Source organism: Lygodium microphyllum, unplaced genomic scaffold (genome assembly GCF_053477565.2).
Source record: "Lygodium microphyllum isolate KBCC unplaced genomic scaffold, Lygodium_microphyllum_v1.1.10 scaffold_129, whole genome shotgun sequence".
Taxonomy (NCBI): domain Eukaryota; kingdom Viridiplantae; phylum Streptophyta; class Polypodiopsida; order Schizaeales; family Lygodiaceae; genus Lygodium; species Lygodium microphyllum.
Window position 1 is genome coordinate 228,698 of NW_028229612.1, and position 10,000 is coordinate 238,697.

Consider the following 10,000-nt stretch of genomic DNA (forward strand, 5'->3'; position numbering starts at 1 on the left):
AGCTCTTTGGAATTCCTTTGTGTTTGTGGTGCGGTCACACCAGCGCTAATACACCGGATCCCATCAGAACTCCGCAGTTAAGCGCGCTTGGGCCAGAACAGTACTGGGATGGGTGACCTCCCGGGAAGTCTTGGTGCTGCACCCTTTTGCATGCTTGTTTCGAGACCGTGGCATGGAAATCCCCTCGGATCACGTCTCGACTCTCCAACGCTGACATCGTGGTAGGAAACCCCCTCGCCTTGCCATGACGCGGCGCCTCCTCTCCTCGTCGCGATTGTCTTTGCGTACGTCGTGCCTGGCCCCTCCCTCTGCCTCGCTCTCACGTGATACCCCCTCCTCAAGATGCGAGGTATTTTGGGAGCGGAGGGTGTGCCATGTTGTGGGGGGGTTCGGTGGAGCGGGGTTTTTCCGAGGAGGGAGGGCGTGCCATGTTGCGCGGGCGGGTTGTTGGAGCGGGGATTTTCTGAGGAGGGAGGGTGTGCCATGTCGCGGGGGGGTGCCATGTCGTGGGGGGGTTTCTTGAGGAGGTCCGTCGGGGGGTGGAAGGTTCCGTGTCGCGGGAGGGGGTCGTGTGCAGTGGGGTGTGTGTGCCGTGTCATTGCGGAGCGGGATTTCTTAGGAGGGAGGGTGTGCCATGTCGTGGGGGGGTGAGGTGACGTGCCGTGGGTCGAGCGGGGTTTTTGGAGGTGGGGTGCGCGGGGGATACGCCGCGTCGTCGGGGGGTGCGGTGGGGTGGAGGGTGCGCCGTGTCGTGGGGGGGTGACGCGGGGTGGGCTGGGTCGAGCGGGGTTTTTGGAGGCGTGGCGGGGTCGTGTGGATGGAGCGGGGTTTTTCGAGGTGGGGTGCGGGGGGGATGCGCCGCGTCGAGGGGGGGTGCGGTGGGGTGTGCCGTGACGCGGGGTGGGGTGGTGTGGATGCAGCGGGTTTTTCGAGGTGGGGTGGGGTGGTGTGGATGCAGCGGGTTTTCCGAGGTGGGGTGCGCGGGGGCGTCGTGGGGGGGTGACGCGGGGTGGGGTGGGTCGAGCGGGGTTTTCGGAGGCGTGGAGGGAGCGGGGTTTTTCGAGGTGGGGTGCGGGGGGGGGCGTCGTGGGGGGGTGCGCCGTGTCATGGGGGAGTGACGCGGGGTTGGGGTGGTCAAGCGGGGTTTTTGGAGGAGAGATGGGGTGCTGTGGAGGGAGCGGGGTTTTTCGAGGTGGGGTGCGGGGGGGCGTCGTGGGGGGTGACGCGGGGTGGGGGTGGTCGAGCGGGGTTTTGGGAGGAGAGGTGGGGTGCTGTGGAGGGAGCGCGGTTTTTCGAGGTGGGGTGCGGGGGGGCGTCGTGGGGGGGTGCGGTGGGGTGGGGCGGTGCGCCGTGTCATGGGGGAGTGACGCGGGGTTGGGGTGGTCAAGCGGGGTTTTTGGAGGAGAGGTGGGGTGCTGTGGAGGGAGCGGGGTTTTTCGAGGTGGGGTGCGGGGGGGCGTCGTGGGGGGGTGACGCGGGGTGGGGGTGGTCGAGCGGGGTTTTTGGAGGAGAGGTGGGGAGCTGTGGAGGGAGCGCGGTTTTTCGAGGTGGGGTGCGCGGGGGCGTGCGGTGGGGTGGGGGGGTGCGCCGTGTCGTGGGGGAGTGACGCGGGGTTGGGGTGGTCAAGCGGGGTTTTTGGAGGAGAGGTGGGGTGCTGTGGAGGGAGCGGGGTTTTTCGAGGTGGGGTGCGGGGGGGCGTCGTGGGGGGGTGACGCGGGGTGGGGGTGGTCGAGCGGGGTTTTTGGAGGAGAGGTGGGGAGCTGTGGAGGGAGCGCGGTTTTTCGAGGTGGGGTGCGCGGGGGCGTGCGGTGGGGTGGGGGGGTGCGCCGTGTCGTGGGGGAGTGACGCGGGGTTGGGGTGGTCAAGCGGGGTTTTTGGAGGAGAGGTGGGGTGCTGTGGAGGGAGCGTGGTTTTTCGAGGTGGGGTGCGGGGGGGCGTCGTGGGGGGTGACGCGGGGTGGGGGTGGTCGAGCGGGGTTTTTGGAGGAGACGTGGGGAGCTGTGGAGGGAGCGCGGTTTTTCGAGGTGGGGTGCGCGGGGGCGTCGTGGGGGGGTGCGCCGTGTCGTGGGGGGGAGCGCCGTGTCGTGGGGGAGTGATGCGGGGTTGGGGTGGTCGAGCGGGGTTTTTGGAGGAGAGGTGGGGTGCTGTGGAGGGAGCGGGGTTTTTGGAGGTGGGGTGCGGGGGGGCGTCGTGGGGGGTGACGCGGGGTGGGGGTGGTCGAGCGGGGTTTTTGGAGGAGAGGTGGGGAGCTGTGGAGGGAGCGCGGTTTTTCGAGGTGGGGTGCGCGGGGGCGTGCGGTGGGGTGGGGGGGTGCGCCGTGTCGTGGGGGAGTGACGCGGGGTTGGGGTGGTCAAGCGGGGTTTTTGGAGGAGAGGTGGGGTGCTGTGGAGGGAGCGCGGTTTTTCGAGGTGGGGTGCGGGGGGGCGTCGTGGGGGGTGACGCGGGGTGGGGGTGGTCGAGCGGGGTTTTTGGAGGAGAGGTGGGGTGCTGTGGAGGGAGCGCGGTTTTTCGAGGTGGGGTGCGGGGGGGCGTCGTGGGGGGGTGCGCCGTGTCGTGGGGGGGAGACGCGGGGTGGGGTTGGTCGAGCGGGGTTTTTGGAGGAGAGGTGGGGTGCTGTGGATGGAGCGCGGTTTTTCGAGGTGGGGTGGGGGGGGGGGGGGCGTCGTGGGGGGGTGCGCTGGGGTGGGGGCTGCACCGTGACGCGGGGTGGGGTGGGTCGAGCGCGGTTTTTTGGAGGCGTGGCGGGGTGGTGTGGAGGGAGCGGGGTTTTTCGAGGTGGGGTGCGGGGGGGGCGTCGTGGGGGGGTGCGCCGTGTCATGGGGGAGTGACGCGGGGTTGGGGTGGTCAAGCGGGGTTTTTGGAGGAGAGGTGGGGTGCTATGGAGGGAGCGGGGTTTTTCGAGGTGGGGTGCGGGGGGGCGTCGTGGGGGGTGACGCGGGGTTTTTCGAGGTGCGGTGGGGTGGGGGGGTGCGCCGTGTCGTGGGGGAGTGACGCGGGGTTGGGGTGGTCAAGCGGGGTTTTTGGAGGAGAGGTGGGGTGCTGTGGAGGGAGCGGGGTTTTTCGAGGTGGGGTGCGGGGGGGCGTCGTGGGGGGTGACGCGGGGTGGGGGTGGTCGAGCGGGGTTTTTGGAGGAGGGGTGGGGTGCTGTGGAGGGAGCGCGGTTTTTCGAGGTGGGGTGCGGGGGGGCGTCGTGGGGGGGTGCGCCGTGTCGTGGGGGGGAGACGCGGGGTGGGGTGGGTCGAGCGGGGTTTTCGGAGGCGTGGTGGTGTGGCGTGGAGGGAGCGGGGTTTTTCGAGGTGGGGTGCGGGGGGGGGCGTCGTGGGGGGGTGCGGTGGGGTGGGGGGGTGCGCCGTGTCGTGGGGGGGTGACGCGGGGTGGGGTGGGTCGAGCGGGGTTTTTCGAGGTGGGGTGCGGGGGGGGGGGGGGGGGATATGCGCCGCGTCGTGGGGGGGTGCGGTGGGGTGGGGGGGTGCGCCGTGTCCTGGGGGAGTGACGCGGGGTTGGGTGGGTCGAGTGGGGTGCGGGGGGGGGGGGATATGCGCCGCGTCGTGGGGGGGTGCGGTGGGGTGTGGGGGGTGTGCCGTGTCGTGGGGGGCTGACGCGAGGTGGGGTGGGTCGAGCGGGGTTTTCGGAGGCGTGGTGGGGTGGTATGGAGGGAGCGGGGTTTTTCGAGGTGGGGTGCGGGGCGTCGTCGTTGGGGGGTGCGGTGGGGTGGGGGGTGCGCCGTGTCGTGGGGGGGAGACGCGGGGTGGGGTGGGTCGAGCGGGGTTTTCGGAGGCGTGGTGGTGTGGCGTGGATGGAGCGGGGTTTTTCGAGGTGGGGTGCGGGGGGGGCGTCGTGGGGGGGTGCGGTGGGGTGGGGGGGTGCGTCGTGTCGTGGGGGGGTGACGCGGGGTGGGGTGGGTCGAGCGGGGTTTTTCGAGGTGGGGTGCGGGGGGGGGGGGGATATGCGCCGCGTCGTGGGGGGGTGCGGTGGGGTGGGGGGGTGCGCCGTGTCCTGGGGGAGTGACGCGGGGTTGGGTGGGTCGAGTGGGGTTTTTCGAGGTGGGGTGCGGGGGGGGGGGGGGGATATGCGCCGCGTCGTGGGGGGGTGCGGTGGGGTGTGGGGGGTGTGCCGTGTCGTGGGGGGCTGACGCGAGGTGGGGTGGGTCGAGCGGGGTTTTCGGAGGCGTGGTGGGGTGGTATGGAGGGAGCGGGGTTTTTCGAGGTGGGGTGCGGGGCGGCGTCGTTGGGGGGTGCGGTGGGGTGGGGGGTGCGCCATGTCGTGGGGGGGTGACGCGGGGTGGGGTGGGTCGAGCGGGGTTTTCGGAGGCATTTGTGGTGTGGCGTGGAGGGAGCGGGGTTTTTCGAGGTGGGGTGCGGGGGGGGGCGTCGTGGGGGGGTGCGGTGGGGTGGGGGGGTGTGCCGTGTCATGGGGGTGACGCGGGGTTGGGTTGGGTGGGGGAGTGACGAGGGGGGAAGGGGCGAAATTTGGAGGGGGGGGCGAATTTTTGGGGCGGGGGGGGAGGGGTGGGGTGGTGTGTGTTGGGGGGGGGGCGAAATTTCGAGGGGGGGAAGGGGAGGGGTGGTGTGGTGTGGTGTGGTGTGGTGTGGTGTGGTGTGTGTTGAGGGGGGGGGGGATTTTTGAGGGGGGGGGGGGAGGGGTGGTGTGGTGTGGTGTGTGTTGAGGGGGGGGGGGGCGGTGTGTGTTGAGGGCGGGGGGGGGGGGGGGGATTTTTTTGGGGGGGGGGAGGGGTGGTGTGGTGTGGGGTGGTATGTGTTGAGGGGGGGGGGGGCGAATTTTTGGGGGGGGGGGGGAGGGGTGGGGTAATGTGTGTTGAGGGGTGGGCGAAATTTGGAGGGGGGGAAGGGGAGGGGTGGTGTGGTGTGTGTTGAGGGGGGGGGGGATTTTTGAGAGGGGGGGGAGGGGTGGTGTGGTGTGTGTTGAGGGGGGGGGGGGGGGGAAAGGGTGGGGAGGTGTGTATTGAGGGGGGGGGGGGGCGAATTTTTGGGGGGGGGGGAGAGGGGTGGTGTGTGTTGGGGCCGGGGGGTGGGGGGGCAAATTTTGGAGGGGGGGGGAGGGGTGGTGTGGTGTGTGTTGAGGGGGGTGGCCGAATTTTTTGGGGGGGGGGGGTGGGGTGGTGTGTGTTGGGGGGGGGCGAATTTTTTGGGGGCGGGGGCGGGGGAGGGGTGGGGTGGTGTGTGTTGAGGGGGGGGCGAAATTTGGAGGGGGGGAAGGGGAGGGGTGGTGTGGTGTGTGTTGAGGGGGGGGGGGGGGAGGGGTGGTGTGGTGTGGGGTGGTGTGTGTTGAGGGGGGGGGGGGGGGCGGAGGGGTGGTGTGGCGTGGTGTGTGTTGAGGGGGGGGGGCCAATTTTTGGGGGGGGAAGGGGCGAAATTTGGACGGGGGGGGCGAATTTTTGGGGGGGGGGGAGGGGTGGGGTGGTGTGTGTTGAGGGGAAAGTGAAATTTGGAGGGGGGGAAGGGGAGGGGTGGTGTTGTGTGGTGTGGTGTGTGTTGAGGGGGGTGGCCGAATTTTTTTGGGGGGGGGGGTGGAGTGGTGTGTGTTGGCGGGGGGGGGGGGGGGGGGCGAATTTTTTGGGGGCGGGGGGGGGAGGGGTGGTGTGGTGTGTGTTGAGGGGGGGGGGGGGGGGGAGGGGTGGTGTGGTGTGTGTTGGGGGGGGGGGTGGGGTGGTGTGTGTTGAGGGGGGAGGGGTGGGAAATTTTTGGGGGGGGGGGGGGGGGGGGGCGAATTTTGGAGGGGGGGGGGGGGAGCGGTGGTGTGGTGTGGTGTGTGTTGAGGGGGGGGGGCGAATTTTAGGGGGGGGAAGGGGCGAAATTTGGAGGGGGGGGCGAATTTTTGGGGCGGGGGGGAGGGGTGGGGTGGTGTGTGTTGAGGGGGGGGCGAAATTTCGAGGGGGGGAAGGGGAGGGGTGGTGTGGTGTGTGTTGAGGGGGGGGGGGGATTTTTGAGGGGGGGGGGAGGGGTGGTGTGGTGTGTGTTGAGGGGGGGGGTGGGGTGGTGTGTGTTGAGGGGGGGGGGGGGGGGGGGCGAATTTTGGAGGGGGGGGAGGGGTGGTGTGGTGTGGTGTGTGTTGAGGGGGGGGGCCAATTTTTGGGGGGGGGGGGGGGGGCAAAATTTGGAGGGGGGGGGGGGGAGGGGTGGTGTGGTGTGGTGTGTGTTGAGGGGGGGGGGGGGGGGGATTTTTGAGGGGGGGGGGGGAGGGGTGGTGTGGTGTGTGTTGAGGGGGGGGCGGGGAATTTTTGAGGTGGGGGGAGGGGTTGTGTGGTGTGTGTTGGGGGGGGGTGGGGTGGTGTGTGTTGGGGGGGGGGGGAGGGGTGGTGTGGTGTGTGTTGAGGGGGGGGGGGGGATTTTTGAGGGGGCGGGGAGGGGTGGTGTGGTGTTTGTTGAGGGGGGGGGTGTGGGGAGGTGTGTATTGAGGGGGGGGGCGCGAATTTTTGGGGGGGGGTGGGAGGGGTGGTTTGTGTTGGGGGCGGGGGGGGGGGGGGGGGGGGGGGGAATTTTGGAGGGGGGGAGGGGGTGTGTGGTGTGGTGTGTGTTGAGGGGGGTGGCCGAATTTTTGGGGGGGGGGGGGGGGTGGGGTGGTGTGTGTTGCGGGGGGGGCGAATTTTTTGGGGGCGGGGGGGGGAGGGGTGGGGTGGTGTGTGTTGAGGGGGGGGCGAAATTTGGAGGGGGGGAAGGGGAGGGGTGGTGTGGTGTGTGTTGAGGGGGGGGGATTTTTGAGGGGGGGGGAGGGCTGGTGTGGTGTGGTGTGGTGTGTGTTGAGGGGGGGGGGGAATTTTTGAGGGGGGGGAGGCGTGGTGTGGGGTGGTGTGTGTTGAGGGGGGGGGGGGGAATTTTTGGGGGGGGAAGGGGCGAAATTTGGACGGGGGGGGGCGAATTTTTGGGGGGGGGGGGGGGAGGGGTGGGGTGGTGTGTGTTGAGGGGAAGGCGAAATTTGGAGGGGGGAAGGGAGGGTTGGTGTGGTGTGGTGTGGTGTGTGTTGAGGGGGGGGGGGATTTTTGAGGGGTGGGGGGGGCGAATTTTGGAGGGGGGGGGGAGGGGTGGTGTGTGTTGAGGGGGGGGCCAATTTTTTGGGGGGGAGGGCAAAATTTGGAGGGGGGGGGAGGGGTGGTGTGGTGTGGTGTGTGTTGGGGGGGGGGGGGGATTTTTGAGGGGGGGGGGGGGAGGGGTGGTGTTTTGTGTGTTGAGGGGGGGGGGGGGGGATTTTTGAGGGGGGGGGGAGGGGTGGTGTGGTGTGTGTTGAGGGGGGGGGGATGTGGTGGTGTGTGTTGGGGGGGGGGAAATTTTTGGGGGGGGGAGGGGAGGTGTGGGGTGGTGTGTGTTGAGGGGGGTGGGGGGCGAGTTTTGGAGGGGGGGGAGGGGTGGTGTGGTGTGGTGTGTGTTGAGGGGGGGGCCAATTTTTTGGGGGGGGGGGGGGGGGCAAAATTTGGAGGGGGGGGGGAGGGGTGGTGTGGTGTGGTGTGTTTTGAGGGGGGGGGGGAGGGGTGGTGTTTTGTGTGTTGAGGGGGGGGGGGGAATTTTTGAGGGGGGGGGAGGGGTGGTGAGGTGTGTGTTGGGGGGGGGGGTGGGGTGGTGTGTGTTGGGGGGGGGGATATTTGGGGGGGGGAGGGGTGGTGTGGGGTGGTGTGTGTTGAGGGGGGTGAGGGGGGGAGGGGTGGTGTGGTGTGGTGTGTGTTGAGGGAGGGGGGGGGGGGGCGAATTTTTGGGGGGGAGAAGGGGCGAAATTTGGAGGGGGGGGAGGGGTGGGGTGGTGTGTGTTGAGGGGGGGGCGAAATTTGGAGGGGGGGAAGGGGAGGGGTGGTGTGGTGTGGTGTGGTGTGGTGTGTGTTGAGGGGGGGGGGGGAAGGGTGGGGAGGTGTGTATTGAGGGGGGGGGGGCGAATTTTGGGGGGGGGGGGAGGGGTGGTGTGGTGTGGTGTGGTGTGTGTTGAGGGGGTGGGGTGGGGTGGTGTGTGTTGAGGGGGGGGGGGGGGGGGGGGGGGGGCGAATTTTGGAGGGGGGGGGAGGGGTGGTGTGGTGTGGTGTGTGTTGAGGGGGGTGGCCGAATTTTTTTGGGGGGGGGGTGGAGTGGTGTGTGTTGGGGGGGGGGGGGGGGGGGGCGAATTTTTTGGGGGCGGGGGGGGGGGGAGGGGTGGTGTGGTGTGTGTTGAGGGGGGGGGGGAGGGGTGGTGTGGTGTGTGTTGGGGGGGGGGGGTGGGGTGGTGTGTGTTGAGGGGGGAGGGGTGGGAAATTTTTTGGGGGGGGGCGAATTTTGGAGGGGGGGGGGAGAGCGGTGGTGTGGTGTGGTGTGTGTTGAGGGGGGGGGCGAATTTTTGGGGCGGGGGGGGAGGGGTGGGGTGGTGTGTGTTGAGGGGGGGGCGAAATTTCGAGGGGGGGAAGGGGAGGGGTGGTGTGGTGTGGTGTGTGTTGAGGGGGGGGGGATTTTTGAGGGGGGGGGGAGGGGTGGTGTGGTGTGTGTTGAGGGGGGGGGTGGGGTGGTGTGTGTTGAGGGGGGGGGGGGGGGGCGAATTTTGGAGGGGGGGGGAGGGGTGGTGTGGTGTGGTGTGTGTTGAGGGGGGGGGCAAAATTTGGAGGTGGGGGGGGGGGGGGAGGGGTGGTGTGGTGTGGTGTGTGTTGAGGGGGGGGGGGGGATTTTTGAGGGGGGGGGAGGGGTGGTGTGGTGTGTGTTGAGGGGGGGGCAGGGAATTTTTGAGGGGGGGGGGAGGGGTTGTGTGGTGTGTGTTGTGGGGGGGGGGGTGGGGTGGTGTGTGTTGAGGGGGGCGGGGGGGGGGATTTTTTTGGGGGGGGGGGGGGGAGGGGTGGTGTGGTGTGGTGTGTGTTGGGGGGGGGGGGGATTTTTGAGGGGGGGGGAGGGGTGGTGTGGTGTTTGTTGAGGGGGGGGGGGGGTGGGGAGGTGTGTATTGAGGGGGGGGGGCGCGAATTTTTTGGGGGGGGGAGGGGTGGTTTGTGTTGGGGGCGGGGGGGGGGGGGGGGGGGGGCAAATTTTGGAGGGGGGGGAGGGGAGGGGGGCGAATTTTTTGGGGGCGGGGGGGGGGGGAGGGGTGGTGTGGTGTGTGTTGAGGGGGGGGGGGAGGGGTGGTGTGGTGTGTGTTGGGGGGGGGGGGGTGGGGTGGTGTGTGTTGAGGGGGGAGGGGTGGGAAATTTTTTGGGGGGGGGCGAATTTTGGAGGGGGGGGGGAGAGCGGTGGTGTGGTGTGGTGTGTGTTGAGGGGGGGGGGCGAATTTTTGGGGCGGGGGGGGAGGGGTGGGGTGGTGTGTGTTGAGGGGGGGGCGAAATTTCGAGGGGGGGAAGGGGAGGGGTGGTGTGGTGTGGTGTGTGTTGAGGGGGGGGGATTTTTGAGGGGGGGGGGGAGGGGTGGTGTGGTGTGTGTTGAGGGGGGGGGTGGGGTGGTGTGTGTTGAGGGGGGGGGGGGGCGAATTTTGGAGGGGGGGGGAGGGGTGGTGTGGTGTGGTGTGTGTTGAGGGGGGGGGCAAAATTTGGAGGTGGGGGGGGGGGGGAGGGGTGGTGTGGTGTGGTGTGTGTTGAGGGGGGGGGGGGATTTTTGAGGGGGGGGGGAGGGGTGGTGTGGTGTGTGTTGAGGGGGGGGCAGGGAATTTTTGAGGGGGGGGGGAGGGGTTGTGTGGTGTGTGTTGTGGGGGGGGGGGTGGGGTGGTGTGTGTTGAGGGGGGCGGGGGGGGGGATTTTTTTGGGGGGGGGGGGGGAGGGGTGGTGTGGTGTGGTGTGTGTTGGGGGGGGGGGGGATTTTTGAGGGGGGGGGAGGGGTGGTGTGGTGTTTGTTGAGGGGGGGGGGGGGGTGGGGAGGTGTGTATTGAGGGGGGGGGGCGCGAATTTTTTGGGGGGGGGAGGGGTGGTTTGTGTTGGGGGCGGGGGGGGGGGGGGGGGGGCAAATTTTGGAGGGGGGGGAGGGGAGGGGGGCGAATTTTTTGGGGGCGGGGGGGGGGGGAGGGGTGGTGTGGTGTGTGTTGAGGGGGGGGGGGAGGGGTGGTGTGGTGTGTGTTGGGG

General features: G+C 69.5%; 1 non-coding gene across 1 annotated transcript; it reads left to right on the plus strand.

The window, feature by feature from the left end:
- Positions 1–26: 26 nt before the first annotated feature.
- Positions 27–145, plus strand: LOC148008521 (5S ribosomal RNA). The gene has a single exon (XR_015690070.1). It is a non-coding gene; the product is annotated as a 5S ribosomal RNA (ribosomal RNA).
- Positions 146–10,000: the final 9,855 nt, after the last annotated feature.